The sequence below is a fragment of the Athene cunicularia genome (genome assembly GCF_003259725.1).
Source record: "Athene cunicularia isolate RWA chromosome Z unlocalized genomic scaffold, athCun1 chrZ_part2, whole genome shotgun sequence".
Taxonomy (NCBI): domain Eukaryota; kingdom Metazoa; phylum Chordata; class Aves; order Strigiformes; family Strigidae; genus Athene; species Athene cunicularia.
Window position 1 is genome coordinate 23,328,728 of NW_020799143.1, and position 19,598 is coordinate 23,348,325.

Sequence of the window (19,598 nt, forward strand, 5' to 3'; positions counted from 1 at the left end):
CGAGGGGCCGGCGGCCCCGCCGGGCAGCTGCAGGCCCGTCCCGCCTTCCTTTCCAGCCGTCAGCCGTAAACTGAAAATCCAAATCCCCTTAAGGTTCACGGCACCTACTCAAACGACCAAATGGCTGACGTAGCAGGCGTACACCTAAGGAAATGATATGCGCGAAAATCTTGCCGTTCTCAAACGAAAACGGTAATTTCACAGGTTCCCATTTTCTCAAAGGTTTTGGTATTGGATTTTTCTTGTAAATCCGTTTTTTCTCTGTATCCCATTCATCCTTAACATTAGGAATCAGTATGTAATATGATTAAGGCAGCTACTTCATTTTTTTGGCCCATATCTGAGTACGTGGAAGAGAGAAGGGAGAATTTGGAGGGCCTTCACTTTCAGGAGGCACTTGAGCTTTGTTCATTGAATGACAGGCTTGTAAAAGTGTAAAATAAATACAAATATTTTTTAAATTTTTAGCCAGTGACCCTATCATGTTACTAGTTTATGAGAGTAATGTTTCTGAAACTGATTCGTAGTTTTTCCAGCAGGAAAAGGTCACATAGACTTTAATGATCTAATTTGAAATTCTTTAAACCTTGAAATCCTTTGAACCTTTACTTTGAAACGCAACTTCTTTCCCCCCAGGTCTCCTCCATGATTTTTTATTTTATTAGAAACTGCATTCTTAAGACTAATCAGTGCTTGTCATTGTTACTCACTTAAAGAATCTTATAGACAGTATTAATTTCATCCTAACATAACATCAGAACTACACATGCTTTATTAAGCACATTGGATACTAGCTATGAACTTAACCATATTTGATTTCCTGAGGGGTACGAAAAAAAGTCAAAGCAGTAATGAAAAGTAAGCTGAAAACATTTGAAGATACCCGGTTAATTTTCAGTATAGGGTAGCTCCTGGTAGGACTGAATAATGCTACCTTGCTATCTTCTTGTAATATCAAGAGATTTGCGATTTCATTTGAAAAATATTGATGTCTAAAATAGAAGATTCTGCATTAAGTAACATTTACCAACTTATCCTCTGTTGTGTTGGTTTGAAGGACAGCTCATAGAGTAGTTGAGACAATCATTTTCAGTCTTGAGGAGGATTCATGAGAAGAAACCGCCTAAGAATTGAGTGATAAGATAGATTTTGAACTAGGCAGCTTCGTCCTTGTTTTGTATACAAAGTGGACTAATGTGAGTGTAAGATTCATAAAAGCACAGGGAAAATGGAGATGGGGCCAAAGGAATTGTTTTGATTCATATAAAAGTTTACCAAATGAAGTGAGATTTCAAAGAGCGAGTGTTATGCAGTTAAATACACATGCTGTCATCATATGATGTTGTTCAATGTTCATTTTACAGTTGTCCATTTTATTCAGTAAATGACACTTTTCAGAAATTACAAATTTGTACTTTGTTTTGTGCTATATCAGGCCATTGTATGGAATTCATGTAGGGAATGGAGGTGGCAAAGACAGGACTTCTGCAGTACTGTGAAAGAGAATCTTTTTCAAGTGAACTTTGCATTCAGGTGAAACATGATAATGAGTTTTCTGGTAACCTGAAATTGTTAGTTAACATAACCCATTTTTTTGGTAATGCATTATTTACTGGGCCAGCCTTGCTGCCAGCAGTACATCACTTACAGCAGAGTGTTTCTGTCACATATTTGAGGATGTTGTCACTTAGATGTATTGTTTATCTCCACCCTTTGTATTCACCATGCACTCAATTTTGCTGCAGCTCACAGTTAAGAAGCCACTGCAGCATTATTGGAACAACCATATCACAAAGGTAAATACTGGCTCTTCTCAATATCCCAACTAGAAATATCATTGCATTCCTTAAAAGTGCTTTTTTTTTGTATGGCGGAGTCTTTATCTTTCTGGATAAAAATAGTTGCTCAGTCTACATATATTGCCATGAATTTTACTGTATTAGCGCTTCTAAACTATTTGTGAAATAAAAATTAAGTGTACTTTCTGAAGAATAAGATTTGCATAATACAATGTGAGCCTTAATTAGTACCACCTAGTACTTCTCATTCAATCCTGTACTACTACAGTTGTGTTATGTGTACAAGCATAGTAAATTGATTTTTTTAGCATTGTGTATAAGAAATACACTTTTATTCATAGTCTTGTAACTGATTGAAAGTTAACTGTCAGAAGACAAAGGTACTGTTCTGGTTTTTGCACTTCAAGAAATTATTAGCTTTTGTTTAGCCATAAAATCTCATATCTGATGTTGAAGTCTGGAGAAGGGTATGAATCTACCTCAGTCATGCAACTGAGCATTGTAGCTTTCTAGCAGCAGCAATAAAAGTAATCTTAGACAGATTTGTATATACATAGGAGAAGTCCAGTGTATATGCTTCCGGGGCCTGTCCTTTCTTAGACCATTTCCCTCTGACAGGATTTTTCTTTTCTGCCCTCAGTATAAATTTCTGTTAGTTGTACCTGATAGCCACTTTATAGCTCTCTGTTAGCTCTTAACAAGGTTGAATGAGTAGTGGGCACATGGTGTTCTTTTTGAAGTCCTGGTAGGCTTCAACTTACTATCTTCCAGCTGCATCAGGTTAGTGATCAGGTAAGAAGCAGAGACTCATTTTATCATGCTTTGAGATTATCCCTTGATGGCCCTTGGATATTATGGTGTGCTAACTAGTGAGAATCCTTGAAGAACCTTTGAAACAAGAGGTCCCAGATCTCTAGAAGCTTACTTTGCACTTTAAGCTGATGACTTGCTTAAGTTTGGCTTAGTTTTCCTGCTGAGTACTTAATTCGTGGCATTAATGACATGATGAATTTTTGTGCTTGAAAAGAGGGAGTTAGATTTAAAAATGAGTTGCTGACTCAGAGGTTGAAGCTGCAGGTAGTGTCTCCCATAAAATCAGGATGATAATGACTTCTCATTCAGCTTGGGATCTTTTGTCCAAAGTATTTGCATTTGACACTCAGTATTTCATTAATATGTCTATATAGTAGGAAGGGTCAATACAGAGTGCAAATGAGAATGTTTTCAAGAAGCATTTACTTGACCTAGGAAGAAATTCTGCTTGTGAGCAATTACCATTGTGATTTACGTAAGAGATCAGAACATTCTTGGCTGTACTTGAATCTTATTGACCCAGACAAAATAACTTCTGTTGTAATGAATTCTCTACCATAGCAAAGTTACTACTTTGAATGAGTTCTGTTCAATCCTCTACTCACTTTCAACTTTGATGGCTCTTTTCCGGTCTTCTCGCAGAGCACACAGCAGCATAGAGTTGTCCTACCTGAAGTCATGTGCATATTGTCTTGGCCAGAACAGACACTGTGATAGAGTGGAGATACAGAGTATTGGTATGATTTTAAAAATATATATTTTGTATACTCTCTCTCTCTCTCTCTCTCTCTATATATATATATAAATATATAAAAATATATATATATATATATATGTATGTATACTTTTTGATATTCAGATTACTTGGTTCCATTTGGGTTTGGGTTGAGAGCACGCAGTCAATTGCTTAAGAGATTTGAAATCTGTTACAGATTCTATACACTGAAGAACGCAAAAAGAAGTTGTCACATGTCTTTATGGATTTTGAAGAAGTGCTGCCTTTTTTTGCTGTAATAAAACATAGCTGGAGCTATACCTTAAACATTATTTAGTATATAATTCAGATTGGTTTTACCTTGTTGCCCAAGTCAATATCTCCTGACCTAAGCCAATACATGCAATTTTCTGGTACATTTAGCAGCTGGAGTTCTGTGGCTCTTGTGTCAAAAAAAACCTTTAAAAAATTGGTCCAGTTGCAAGACTTGAATTCTTACATACTTGGAATTTTAAGAATAAATCTGATCTCCTGTGGATCACTCTTGCTTAACAGACATAACTGGTTTAAAAGGTATGTTCTGAGCTGTTCTTCAGATATTCATGCTAATTTAATTTTACTCATTACTTTATAAACACATGGTTAATAAAACACTAAATGGGATGTCATGACAAATCACAGTGTCATTCACATTCAGGATAATTGAATATTCACATGCACATTATCATGTTCAGGATAAAACAACTCATAATATTGATGTGGCAATTGAGATATAGATCTTTTGCTTTATCATCATTAGGAAATGATATATGTAAAATACAATGCTAAAAGTTTTTGTCTATACAGATTATTAAAAATCTTTGATTAAGTGAATGTACTTATTTGAAAATATACAGGCATTACAATGGATTATTTCAGTGCTGTTTAAAGTTATTTAGAACTGATTAAATGTGACAAATTCCTGCTTGGTATGCAGTTTATATCAAAGTATAATTAACCGTTGTTACTACTACTACACAGTGTGTGAGGCACCTTTTCATGTTGACTGTTTTATATATATGGTTTTTAAGGTTAATATTTTTAATGGTTACGAGTGCAGAAAATATACTGAGTTGTCTCCTGCATTAGCAAAGATACTTTTAATTATTTCCCGTACACTAATAAATTGAATCTAAATTAGTCAAAATATCAGGCCTTCAGAACTGTCTGAGTGATAACAAATGATGCTAGTCATTATTTTGGGGAATAATTGATACTTCTAAATACAGTATCTATACTTATGCAACATACTGCGTCACTGAATACTTCAGGAAGTGTTGTTCAAAATATTTTTGTACTACTTTCTCAGTGACTGAGCATTTGAACTTAAAGATTCACTGAAGTACTTGTATGTGTGAGCTGTGTTAGGCCTAGAACTTCAGTTCTGCTGAAATTGCTCAGCGGCATCTTGTGTCTTGCCAGACTACATCAGAGTGATTAAAGTCAGTTGTTGCAACAAGGGCCATCTAAGTATTGCCTGTATATACTGTAAGAATAATTCAGATTTACAGTAGAACACATGCTTTTCAAGTTAGAAAATATGAAACAAATTATAGTTTATGTTCATTTCTGGGTGAATAAGTATTTCTATGCACATTCCCAAGACTGATATACTGTAGATCACAGTGTAGTTTATCAATAGAAAATTATCACTGTCTCCTTAACAGCTTCAATCTAATGTCAGGTAGCAAAATAATATTGGTTTTTGTAAATTAGCATTCAGAGTTTTGTAGTTCACACATGGGCATGTGTTTTACTAATTTGTTCTTTGTTTGATCTTGACTGTTTTCAAACAATGCTGAATAATGTTTATACTGGACTTGCTGAAAACTAGGAGGTCTAGCACTGTTTATACCTGAATGTGTAATGTATGAGGTGAATGGCTAAACAGTATACAAGCAGGGAACCTTACTCTGGTATTCTTTTAATCAAATCTAAAAGTGCAAGAGTAAGTCCAACTGAGAATATATTGTCTTTTATTTATCTTTATTTTATTCATGTGATATTTCTGTTTTTCTTTTTGGATTAACTGAATATACAGATTCTTTTTTTCATTGCTACTGAGATTTCTTATGTACTGTATTTCTTATAAATCTGGTTTTTAAATTAAAGTTTCTTTTTGTCCCCTGGATTTTGTTTACTTTGGTTTAAAGTTGTGTAAATACTTTGCTAATATTTTCCAAATCTGTTTTTAGATTTCCCTATTTCTTTTATAAATTACTTTCATTTCTCAGTATTTTTTATTGTGACAAGTTTAAGCTATAATCCCAAATGATTGTTTCGGAAAAATGAACTGTGAAAAATCACTAGTTTGTGAGGTACTTGCTATCTAAGCTTTGTTGTATGTTTTTAAAAGAACAACTGAGTCCTGGTGAAAGCATTGAAAACTTTCTGTCAGAAGTATCTTGGTATAAGAACAGTAGTTACGGTATTGGTTAAATTTTTTGTCTATATAATTAAATTATGTGTATGTAGCTATACGGATGCATTAAGCCTCCTTCCCCCCCTCCACCTTTTTTTTTTTTTTCCTTCTACTCTTGTTACATAAGGTAAAACCAATCAAATCTCTAAACTGTGATGCTGAGGGGGTACAAGCACAGGAGACTGAAGCACCTTCTGGCATATCTGTGCCAAGACAGAGTTCACAGTTCTCCATAGCCCCTACTAGAGTAGGAACATCTGATGTAGGGGTAAAAGTTATATAAATTGCCATTTTTCGGATTGCAAAAAGAGAATGTTTAGGGTCTTTTTTTTCTTTAATCTTTGGCGCAGTAATCGCCATCCTGTCTGATTCTTTCAAGTCCAGCCCCACACTGTATGTTTTTATACAATGCATTAGATCATTCATAATCATTCTTGGAACACTTTTTGAGAAAGTTAAATGGATTTGAATCATTGACTCTTCTGCTTTGTGTACATGTGAATTTATGTCAGCTTTTGATGTAGAGAGATTTCACACATTTTGGTCTCTTTCAAATAAGATACTGGATTTAGACATCTAAAAAGAAGTGCAGAAGTGTTAGTGGCCACAGAAAAATGTAGTAGAGAGAAATTAACTAGAAGCTGCTGAATATGGTGTGAGCTGTGGTCTTATCTGTAGAAGAAGTGAGGGGAAGATCTTAGACCCCTGGGAAGATCCATTGCAAGAATAGTGAGCCAAAGAAAAAAGCCAGTGGTTATGCATGCAAGGAAATGATTAAAATAGCTGAATTGTAGCACTTCATGAATAAGAGAGCACAAACTACATGATGACGGTTTGCGGCAGAGGACTTGTGTCTTCTGTTTCAACCCAAGAACCAGATTCTGCTAATAACAGTAAAAAAATCACTTCTGTACTGATCCTTCCACAACAGCATAAAACTGACCTGTAAAATTCTGTGTTCTGTCTGTATTCCAGAAAAAGCTGTTCTTGCCTGCTGCCAACAATTTCAGTTTCTCTTGTCTGAAATTTCAAGGGTCTTCTTTTCCCCACATAATAATTTAAAGTCTGATTGATCTCTGCTATGAAATCTATTTAGTTTAGTATTTACAAATCAGATGCAACTGACTTGTGTGTGTGACTTCTTTTTGATATGTGGCAACAGAGATCTATTCCCAGTTGCCTATAAAAATAATTTTAATGTGTACACTGTAGTGGTTTTAATGCCTAAAGCTCCTGGAAGTATGTCTTCATGTGTTTTGTCCTTTTATGAACTGCATGAAACAACGTATTCAACAGTACTTTGAGTCTATAAATTCATTTTAAGAGTCTGCCAGGTAGTGCAGATGAACAAATGCATGCAAACACTGCTGTAAGCTGACCAATTACCCATATGAGCTGCAATTATATTAGTGTGTAAGGGCAGTTGGAGGGAAAATTGGACCCTGTGGACATCCAGCTGAGTAAACAGGCTTGAGGAAGGATGGAGGATGTGTTAGTCTGAATAAAATACAGCTAAGTTAATTTGAAAAAAAAACAGACCAGAATTTGTATCAATCACAGAACATTCTTTGTATGTCCTTTAGTTTGACAATATTTTTTCTTATTAGACTTCCCCTCTCAGGAACATTCCCTTTGCTGAAGGATTAGTTTAAGATCAGACACGTGCAGCAATAGACTTTGTATGCAGTAGGCCAGAAATCTGTATTTCAGTTGCACGGAACTAAACATAAAATGAACTGGACAGGTACTGCTGAGGAAAAATAACTCTTTCAAGCCTAAGTAATAATTTATCCCCAAATATAACATGATACGGCTGTTTAGGATATGCTTCACAACCTCACTTTTTTATTCCATGAAGCTGGGACTTTCCTGTAGCTGCGACCAAAATCCCTGCTTCCACAGTCTGTTGGCTGCCATTTGGGTGATAGGGTCTTTTTTTCCAAGTGGTGAAAGTGCAGACAATGCAGTAATTTGAGCTCTACAGAAATGAAATTTGATAATTGTTTTTGATAGCTAATGGATGCTAACCCACTGGGTTAGACAGCAAGTCTGGGGCTCAGAAGATCTGCCTTCAGTTCTCTGCGTGACCTCTGGTTGTGTTGGTGAAGACACCTGGGTGCCCAAAGTGGGGGCCGGGTGGAGCTGCCATGCTGAATGTGGAAGCTGCAATCCTCGAGGTGCTTGAGAGATGTCATTCATGCTGCTGCATCCTGTGACACAGCAGGCAAGGCCATAATCCCATATTGTATCCCCCAGGGCTCCCAGGATGTCCAAAGCAGTGTGTCACCACTGCCCTGGAGTGTCTCTGCCTCAGGAGCTGCACACTTGCTTCCTTCTGGCAGGACTCCAGGAATCCTTCCCTGAAGCCGTTGAATGATGCAGCCTAAACACAGCTGGAGTGCATGGGCAGGATTTCCCAGCTACAGCAGCAATCCATCGCTATATTATGGCTATAGTAACTGATTGTGCATATCTCTGAGCAGAGAATTACAGTTCCCTGAGGTATTCAGTGCTCCTGCCATCACATCTACAGATTAGTTCCAGCACATCTTGGGTGCCTGCGATTGCCCCAGTCACAAAGTCCAGATTCCCACAGTGTCTTGACTGGAGGTCAAAAATCCAGTATTCACTGCTGTAGCGTCCTTTTCTATGGACCAGGTATCAGGTTTTTCTTGCATCCAATCTCCATTTCTTTCTGCCTGCATGGCTGATGCAGAGTAGGATTACAAGTGTTTTCTGCCTTAGAGTTATGCTAAGGATAACATTGTTAAAGGTGATAAAAGATTTGGTGCTGTCATTTTTTTTATTTGCATGAAAGATTTTGACAAATGAGATCTGAAGAAATTATGCTGAAAATCACAAGTGTTGAAGATAACTTTGACTGTCGTGTAAGTGTGCAAACTTGATACTTGCTATCAAGTGCAATAATTGTGATAAATATGAAAGAAATCTAAGGTCTGCAGTGGCATTGTTACAGTTGTAGGAGAAATATGTAGCTGTATAATAAAGACCTTCCAGCTTCAGAGTGAATGAAATGACATGATGAAAAAGAAAAAAAGAAAAAGAGATTTGTTGCCCCATATGCTTATGTCTGATGAAGCTCTGTCATGTAATGACAGAGGCTAGAGAGGCAGAAGCAAATAATTCAGTAAGATGATGTGTTTAACTGACTTTCTAACATTATTTTCAGTCACGATAGGTCACCAAATGTCTGCTAATGATGAAACAATTTTACTTTCTATCCTTATACTGCCAAAAGGAAGTTAGAAAGATCATAAAATAAATCTCCTTTTTCCCACTTCATAAAAAAGTAATGATTTGTCTCATGACGAGGAAGTGGTTTTGAGTGTATTTTAACAAGACAGTAAGTAATACACTTCTCAGAAAATTTTACACTGCAGCTCTCTGGCAACAGCGTCTGATTTAAATGAACAGGGAGAACCAAACAAAAAAGAGTATGCCTTGGTGACACATTTTAAGTAAAAATAGAAGTGTCATGCTTTTAGCCTTGGATTAAATACTAAATGCAAGTAATATCTGCAAGTCCTATTGCACATATGTTAGCTTTCTACATCCTGTGGATAAGTAAGTTCAATTTACTATACTGATGTTGATCACATCTCTAAATCAGACTGTTTTGCTACAAAATTCAGGGTTGATGAGTCTGACTAGAAGTCGTACACTCATTTTGGCTGGGCTTCCTGAAGACCAGGATTTCTCCAGGCTCTCTAGTTGGTATTCAGATGGACGTGTAAATATCTTAGAGAATAATTTTCCACAATATCTGTGAAAATAAGTAACAGTAGCCAGGTGTACAATTTTAGAAGTATCACAACTGAAGGACAGTTAGCAACTCCAGTGTACCTTACTTAGTTCTGGTGAGGTACAAGGGAAGCCAAGAGATTTCATCAACTAAGCTAGTCCCAGAAGTATTTCTGTCTTATAGTATTTTGCTTTTTGAGAAAAGTATTTGTTACCTAATCTGAGGGTGTAAAATTTGTGCCATCTATAAAGAAGCATAAATTTGCAAAATTATATTCTAGGAAGATGAAATCCCACTTTTTAAAATCACTTTGGAATTGCTGTTAATAAAGAAAAATAACACTATTCCAAAGAAAAATATCTGTATTTTTGGAATGGCTTTATCTTCTGAGGCCAGAAGTGGGATTTTGCCTACTACATTTCTAAATTCAAAGTATGGTTCCACAGATTTAGCTGCATTCTTTGTTCTCATGTGTAACTTTTGACTTCAGCTCTTATGAGGCAAATTCTTTTGAATTAGGTCCAGCTTACTAACTGTATCGGCTTTTTCTTTATCACTGTGCTTGGCAAGTATTGCCAGCAAATTATTTTTTTTAGAGTGTCTTGGTTCATGTGTTTGACGATACAAATCTTAAAACTGCTTCTTAGGAGGCCACATTCAGTTATGATTCCTTACAGATAGCTACTTTCTGTGATCTTTTAGCCTGGCTTTAAACTAGTACTGATGCTGATAAACTACTAGGAGAAGGCAGTGCAGATTATCTCCTAAAATATAAGCAGATTAGAACTGTGCAATAATCTTTGTTATAAATCTTTTATTCTCATCTGAGAACGAAATCAGGTCTGTAAATATTTGTTCCCATTTAGATTAGAACAAACAGTATAGTGAATCCTTTAATTAGTGATTAATTGAATCACCTTTTCCTCTTATTTTTCTTGGGGTTAAAGTCAGCATGTGACCACTCAGGATCACTCTACCATTCCTCTTTAATACTGTTATGCTTCAGGTTTCCTGGCACTTTGTTGCTGCTCAGTATCAGCAGACCAGGCAACATATCAGAACATACCAGGCAAATTTTTACAGATTTTTGCTTGAAATTTTTTTAGTGTGGCAGCATTCAAACTGTAGTTAGGTATTAGCATTTGTCTCAGTCACTGATGAACCCTCTGCTCTTTGTCCAATGGTCAGCCCTTAGGGTCAGTGCCAAGGGACAGCAATTTTGTGGCCCAGCACCAGATTGCCTAGAAGCAGAGAAAAGTGAAGAGGGTCAGTACTTTTTGCTATTATAGATGCCTTAGTGTGGCTGGGACAATGGCATGGGGCCAGCAAGTTCAATGCAGCATTTATGGGATACCACTCCTTTTCTGGATCAGCAGCTGGAAGTCAGGCAGGGTAGTGAGAGCCCCTAAAACAATGAAAGTTGATATAGCAGCATCATTTCTCTACATTCCCATTCCTTCTCTGGTTTACGGTAACGCCCATGTTGACTGTGCAGTCCCAGCTCATCTCAGAAATGAATGCAAACTCTGTCATCAAGGCCCCTGACAGACAATGTACAGTACTTGCATTAAGCACAATTTATTGTTAACCTTACTATCATTCAAGTTATTGCATGCTGAATGCTTTTCAAATATTGTCCCTTCCTTTACATTTATTATCCTGGTCACAGAAGCCTGAATAATCCACTTCATAAGAAACAGCCATATCCCACATCAGATAAGGAATCTGGGGTGCCTAACATCCAGGACTGCACAGGCACCTAGAATTTGAAGTATGTGTATTTTTCAGTTTATGCTGATAAACATTTGGGGTACACTGATGATGCACATCTGGAGCAAGGAGAAAGGTCATACTTTTCTGCCTTTGAGTTTGGATTAAAATAAAGAAAATAATAACATATGAGCATGCCTTAGGTAATTATGGTGAGATTTAAATTTACTTTGTTTTCAAATATTGGAGTTTTATCTCTATATCTTTAATACAGAAACTACTTATAGGGAAATTGAAAATTTCTGCATCCAATCTGGCTACTCTAAACAGTTGAATATTTGGGCATATTTCTAAAAAAACCCACCCATAAATGCAGCATGTGTATGGCTGGGTAACAGTTTTGGTTATTCATCACTAACAGCCAGGACTGGAAATTTTAATCATATGTTTCTTCACTCACTAGTAGTACAACATTTTCAGCAAACTGAGAGGTAAGTATTCTTCTGGGCAAGCCTTTAAGGATCAGCTGTTCAGCTTTACTTCAAGATATTAAATCCTGGCACTGAAGAATCAGGCTATGGTTTCCCTGTCCTCCTACCTTAATATCCCCAGAACACAACAGCTCAGAATTTATTTTTTCTTAGACTAGTCAAAACATCTCACACCCTGATAACTCTGGAAAAATAGTCTTACAGAAGCAAACATAACAGGTGCTACCTTCATATCCTTGGGTAGGGAGAAGCCACAGCAACATGTATAGAATGGTGAAGGAGATGCAATGCATTTTCCATTGGTCCAAGTGTTCTTTGGTTTGCATCTTAAAGAGTCAGGAAGCTCATTTGAGGGATAAAGTGTGTCTTTTTAACCCAGTGTTGTTTTCGGGTAGAGGAAGTTACAGCACTGTCAGCCACAGCACACCAGGCAGGGACAGGGCTGTGGAGGCCTCTGTGACCTGACTTCCTTCTTTGCTCTTCCATATGAATAGAGACATCTAGCACCATCCTCCATACCTCAGAGCAGCATCTCCTTGTAGGTGGGAGAGGGCTCTGTAAAGTCAGGGAGATAAAATTTGTTACTGCCACAGGAACTACAGAGGAAGCAGTTGGGCTGTGAAGCAGGGTGGAGCTGGCCGCGATGCTGATAGTGGGGAGGGAGAAAGTGGTTCTGTATGCAGTGGAAAGTAGCGCAGGTGGGAATTGTTTTCCCTGTAGAAGCTTAGGCACTGCTCTGCTTCCTCTGGTGAAATAACTGAGCAGGAGTTTCCCTTTTCTCTGGCTGACTCTCTAAGCTCCTCTCAGGCCAAATTTAAGTTTTGTCACTTGAAACAAATGCTCAATGTCAGATGAAACTCAAGCACTTAATGGTTCTGTCATCTTCCAGTTAGGCAGTGGCTTGGCAGATAGCAACAGACAGCAAAAGACAAGCAAGAGTTGATAACTGAAGGATTGTAAAAGCCCTTCTAAAAGACCTGCTTTTCTAAAAGATCCACATAAAATCCAAACTATGAAATCCTAACACATTTTTGCTGATCTGCTAAGCACCTAGGTGGAGAAGTCCTACAGGATCAATTCAACAACCTCTATAGCTTCTCAGAAAAATATGGAGAAGGAGTGTGACCATGTGAGCATCAGACACCTTTTCAGTGAGAACTTAGAACACAATTTGACATCTCAGCAGCATAGTATCTCTCTGAGTATCTGCTGCATAAACCAGCTTTACTTGCAGCTCTCCAGGTTAAGGATATGTCTGAACCCGAGTAAGTGAGTATGAGGAGATGCACACACTGAATTAAATAAATATTTTTTCAGGACCTGATTTACAAATATTCAACAAAATCAGAATGTTGTTAAACATCTAATTTTGTGCTGACCAACTCTAGATGGAAAGTATAAAAAATAGGATTTTTCATTAGAAAATGTCAGCTTAAATTGGACCTTTTTCCTAGAAAATGTTTGGTTTTAAAGAATTTTTCAAAACAATATTCCATATTTTAGAATCAATGCCATTGTACTCCATTTTCTCACTCACATTGACTTTCTGCTCAGTATGTTTTGAAATCTCAAGTCAGGCATACAGTTCTGTTGTTGGCAAATTGGTTCTGAAATGACATTTTGCAACCCACAGACCTCAAGTTGCCAAAAATCAATTATTTCAACAGCAGTGCAATGCTTGTGTTATTTCAGTACATCTTTATCTTTATTATCACTAATGCTCCCTGTCTTTTAGTTTCTCTCTGGTGGTATTGCATGGGGCATGAAAGTCAATACTGCAGTGGAATAGGTTTGTCATGTTAACAGTGGGCCACAATAAAATATGTTAAAACCATTTATATGTAGAAAGTATTTATAGGTAAAAATGGTGATCTTTTTGTCACTAAGTTCATCTTCATTTTCAAGTACTAGCATTTTTGGTGAAAAAAATATTCACTCAGTTATTTGTAAGGAAGCAAGCTATTGAAAATAATGCATCAGTGTCCTTTAACCTTTGAAATTATTTGTGAAATGTTAATTCATGAAAGGAGTAACATTTTATCTCTCATCAGTCAAATGTAAAGGGAGATAATACGGTACTGTTCAAGTAAGAAATTTATTTCTATGAGGAAATCATTTTATATTTAAAATGAAGAATAACCATAAAGGTGGTGAGATGTCCAAAACTGGCAGGAATGTCGTTACTTCACACAAGGGATAGATTAGGATCACAGTCCACTGAGGCAGGTCAGGAAGCAAGTAGCAAATGTTTAATCCATTGTAACAGAATGCTTAAAATTACCTGACTAAACCCTAAGAATTGGCAAGGAGGGATTTCAAGATGTGAAGTGTCTTGTCGGTCTCCATTTTGATTTTGGCGCTTCAAACAAGATTTCTGACTATGCATTTCAACTAGGGGCAAATATATTGCCAAATGCTTTCTATCAGTGATGTTTGCTCTTGTACTGTTGCCTGCAGTATGTAAGAAAAGAGGAAAGTGCATCATTACAGAAAAAGTTTTGATAAATCCTTCACAAAACATGGCAGAAAGGTGTGCAGCTAGCTCTATATTCATAGCAAAGATAAAAGTAAATATGGACAGGTATTTAGAAACATGAGGGGCTGAAAATGCACATCTGGCTGGTTTAATTTTCTTGAATGAAACATAAAGACCTGTTCCTCCATGGCGTGACTCTGAATTCTTTCCACTGTCAAGATGCTTCTGGTACAGAGTGGTAATGAGAGATGCAAGAAGCAGTGCTATTGTTAGCAATTGTGTGTGAAGATTAGTCTCTTTATCCTTTCTGATACTGTCATTTCAGATGGTTTTTTTTCTGTTAAGCACAACTCCTTGGAGCTTCCCTGTTGAATTGCTGAGTTAGGAATGGGTGCGTGGTGCTGAGACACGAAGCCCAATCTTCCCAAGCCTTCCTGCAAATTCCCTAGAGCTGACTTTTCAAAAACTAGACATTTCAAGTCTGACAAAACTACTGCTACTTAAAAGAAGATAGAGCATTGTTGAAATTGTTGCACTTCAGCCACAGTCACGTCTGATTGATTAGATTTCCCACCTGCATGCCTTTTTCAAAGCAGCAAAATTATCCTTTGTCTGAATGTACTAGCAAGCCAAATTGATATCTGTAGACTTCAGAGAGTCTTCTCGTTAAAATGTAGCTGCTGTTTTCTGAAAAAATGAACTCAAAGACACTGAAAAAACAGAGGTTAATATTATATTTAAGATGTGTCACTCTCTATATGTCCTATTTTAAATGCTTAGAAAAAGAATTAGGAAAAATTATCTGTCTCAATTGAAATTAGTGTGCATGTATGGATGTGTATGAAAACTTTGGGGGAGTTTGAACAAAACCACTACTTTTCCAATCAGATCTTGACTTAGACTGAAAAGCAGATGATACAGAATAGTATTTAACTGAAATAATTATCTCGAGAATTGTGTCTCTTTTGTTTGAAGAAGTCAACAATGGCAAATTTTCTTATAGTAATTTGTGGCTGATTCTAAGTAAAGGAAGAAATGATTGGGTTTTTAGCACATCTTTTCCATTCATCAAAGTTTAGGGCAAAAGAGAGGTAAAGAAATTTGCTTTCTTATAAAAAATATGTGATAAACAAAGTTAATGTACGGCTTAAAAGGGGACAAGGGGAAAGTACTATGACTGCATCTGGAGAATACTCATGAGGCTATTCCATTACTCCACATGTCCACTTGACATTGTTAGGTCTAGTAAAGGTTTTTGGCAAAAGTATATTAAATGGACTTTCAGTTACAGTTCTAAAAGTCTTTGAATGTGAAGGTCTAGATTGTATTACAGTGGTAGCTGAGTACAAAACCAGTGCTATATAATCTGGCCTCTATTTATCATATAAAATAGATGGCAAAAAAAGTGCTGGAAAATTAGATGGTAAGAAAGACAGCAACTGCAGATCTACTAGTTTAGTGCGCTCTTTGCAGCATATGTTATCTCTATCCATACATTTTGTATAGTTATCCATAAAGGCCCATCAGCATTTGAAGGGCAAGCATCTGTATCATTAATTAAATAGCTGGTTTTGATTATTGTCATCCAGAGGGGAAGGCTAGGTGGCTGAAATGATTAATTTGTCTAATATGTCCTTAGAATTATGTTGTGTAGATGAATTGAGAGGACTCCCAGAAACAAGCTTTAAAAAATAGACTCTGCTGAGATGCTAGAGCCATCTTCAGATGGATAATAATTTTGCCAGGTTAAATTTTACTCTGAGTTAAATTTTACACTTCTTTCTGTTTACAAATAGCAGGGTCAGACCTGCTTGCTTTAGGGACAGTGGCCCCAGAAGTCCACACCCAAAATTGCAAAATAAGTAGCAAAGATCTTAAGTAAGTCTATCAAACTGGAGGCAAAAGTTTGCCACCTCTGACTGGTTACTACCAAAGGGAACAGCTGAGTTAAAAGGGGAGCGAAGGTCTATCCTCACCGTATGTCAAACCACCACTTATGATAAATGTAGAAAGATGTATCGCAAATGATTAAAGCTGTGAAAGTGAATGCAAAATTGAACTAAAAGGCAATAGACGTGTCAAGACAAGACGAAAATCTCTCAACCTACTTATTTTCTAAGATAATTGATTTCCAAGTCATATGAAATAAAGGAAAAGCATCTAGACTTTGCTATAGAATTTAACATGTCCAGAAATAAACTGGGTTATGCCAGAGAAGTCAAGAAATTATTAAAAATTTTGAGATGTGCAAGAAATGGGGTAGAGCTAGTTGAGAGAACAGCAGCAGTTGTGTCAACCGGGAACTGATACATGCATGCAATATATGGTTTCTGAATAAGACAAGCGGCGTGCTTGCCCCAGAGGTGGTTGCTGGCTTTGAGGGGCAACAGCATCCCCACCTCCCCTGCCCACCTCGGGTGCACTCAGCATGGCTGTGAGAGCAGAGCGTGACACTGCTTTTGCTGACAGCTGCATTTGGCTACCAAACCTTTATTGCTTGTGGTACCCTAGGAAAGGGAAGCAATCAACTTTTTTTTTTTTTTTTTTTTTCTTTTGGCCAAATTTGCAGTGAAGTCTGGGGAAAGGGCACTGATTTCCCTAGAGCCCTCTGCATTGTGCTGTTGTTCATGCTTGCACACAGTGAGCACCAAGTAGGTGTTTTGGTCCTGGCAGATAAGGCTGTTTCAGCAGGCCCCAAACTGGAGATGTGCTGTAAACAAAGTGCTTGCTCCACATCCAGTTACAAAAGTGCAGTGTATTTGATGAAGCCTATCAGTATGCCTCTCTCTTCAAAGAGAAGGTGAAAAGAATACATCCCTTCTTCTAAGGAGATTGTGAACAAGCAGCATAATGAATTCCATTTATTACTAGGCTTCTTAGCACTGAATCTCGAGGGATATAATTCAGGGTTCTATGATTCTTGCATGGCTCACAGGGATGAAATCCAATCCACAAATGAGATGGATGGAGTATTATCCTGTACTGAACACTAATGGACACCCGCCTCATGAAACAGGGCACTTAGTGAATAAAGAACACTTGTGTGAGACACACAATTCTTAAATATCAAACATTTTTTTCTTGAAAATGGCAAATGCAACTCCACCTCCCTCTTTGAATAGTGGGTTTCCTTTGGGGATTTTTTTTTAAGAAATGAAAAAAGCCATATCCTGCATTTCATAAACTTTTTAAAAAAATAAATTTAATGTAATGCTAGAATTTTAGAATTTCAATTCATTGTGCATTGGCTCTATAACTGTGCATGAATTATTTAAATAGAAAGAATGCAAATGAAGCATTTGACTTGACGTTGAACCCTCCAGTTTTGGGCATGTCTCCACCACTGACTGTCTCCTGCCCAAGTTGAAAGTTATCATAGCACAGACGTGTATATACAAGCAGCAGTTCTGCGGACATATTGAAATTATATCATTATTAGTTTCTCAGGTTAAACCATCATATTTGCCTGTGAATTTGACCAATACATACTTTTAAAAAACAGTTTTCACTTAACTGTTCTGCCATATCTGCTTTGCTAGTCAGCACTCAGCATTTATTACTTCAAGAAGTTTCTTGCAAACAATAGTATTGTTTACTTTCCTGAAGGTCATGAGCCTGAGAGCTAAGGCTCCAGCCTTTTGGAAGACAGCTTGTCTGCCCCCAGCTGGCACCTGCCACCCTCCCTTTTCTGCCTGTCCCAAAAATTGCTGAGCTTGGCCTGGAAGACCACCATGCACTTATGATGGGAGCAAAAGGCAGGACGTTGGAAAGACACTAGCAGTCAGCCGCTGTGTCAGCCTTATTACTTTCAGTGAAGCTGCTGCTACTGGTGGTGGCTCCTCTTAGCCAGGACTGTTTGTGACTTCTATGGACCTCTACACATTCCTGCAGGTATACCCTGCCACCTCCTGGGCACCCTGGAGCTCCAGAAGAGAGGAGGTATGTCTGCCCACAAGAAAGTGCTAAATGTCTGGTTATGAAATGCCCAGTGAGGGACCTGGTAAGAATACCAGCTTTCATCACTCCAGCAATCAGCAAAAATGTTTCTTGGACAAATGTTGACATGGTTTGATTTTTTTTTTTTTTAAAAAAAGCCTTATTTGTTTCTCTACTGACATCAAATGGGAAAAAATAGAAAGGCTAAGCAAAGTTAATAGCAGTTATTCACCACCACTACTACCACTGCCACATTATGAAGAAATCATCAGAATTGTATTTTCCAGAGGACTTTTTCAGTTGAAAGCAGTGGATGGTCAGGCTTCTGTAGCCATGTACTATTCCCTTAATAGAAATGAAAAATCTTGATGTCATAAAGGACCTCTCTGTGTGAGTTTATGTGAGTGGGTTCTGTAGATGCCAATGACTACGGACAGAAAATATTTACCAGGAAATGGAAAGGAAATGGGAAAAGTACATGCTGAGAAGCAGCATGTAAAAGTCTCCCAAGAGCTGTTAGATTGTGGAGACCAGCAATTGTTCCAGGTTCCCATGAAGGGCTGAGGCAGGACTGTATGTGCACCTGGTGAAACAAGGGAGCACTGGAGGGGATTTCCAAACACCTACCTAAAAGCCTCTAGCGCATCAGTGCAACATCCCGTGTCTGAGTAAACAGCTGGGGCTGGTCTCCCAGCTTCAGCCCAGCAGCAATGAGTGTGTGCAAGTGTGCATGGGGGGGTGTGTGTGTGTGTGTGTGTGTGTGAGAACTAATGGAGGCAGCAGGTGAACGTGATCTGTGGTTAGCTGTCTGCTATTAACGTCAATGGTTTGGCTCCAATAATGGCTGGGTTAATCAAAAGTTTCCAAGGAAATATAAGCTGTGATCTGTGTCTGCCCACAGGTCTATTGACTATTGTGGAAAGGGAACTGCCAGCACTGGAAGGGCTTCCACATATCATGGGTAGTCTCAGGATGCTAGACTGTCTCTATCCACCAGTGAAGAAAATGCTCCTCTAGACTTAAAATAACAAGAAGAGGTTTTCAGAATCACTGGGGTTTTTTAATTTCCAAAGACAGTTGAGGACATTTCTAGTAGCAGATTAAAAAAAAAAAATAAAAATTTCAAGATCATCCCAAAATCTGAATATTCACCTTGTTCTCTCTACTTAAATCTACAGTACTAGTTTGGGTCTTTCTATGCCAGCACTGCGTATCCTCCAGAGCAGCATACTGTGAGTTCTTTGTTTGACCCGTTCTATTAGTAGGGGTTGGGACCTTATGAAAAGAAACTAATTGACTCCTGAGGATCATTATAAGCAGTGGTCTTCGTTAGCTCCCTCCTGGATGTGAAATGGGAATGTCTCCTTGACTAGAATCAAAAGCTGAGCCAGACTGGAGAAGACAAAGGTCATAAAAACCAAACCCTTGGGGAAA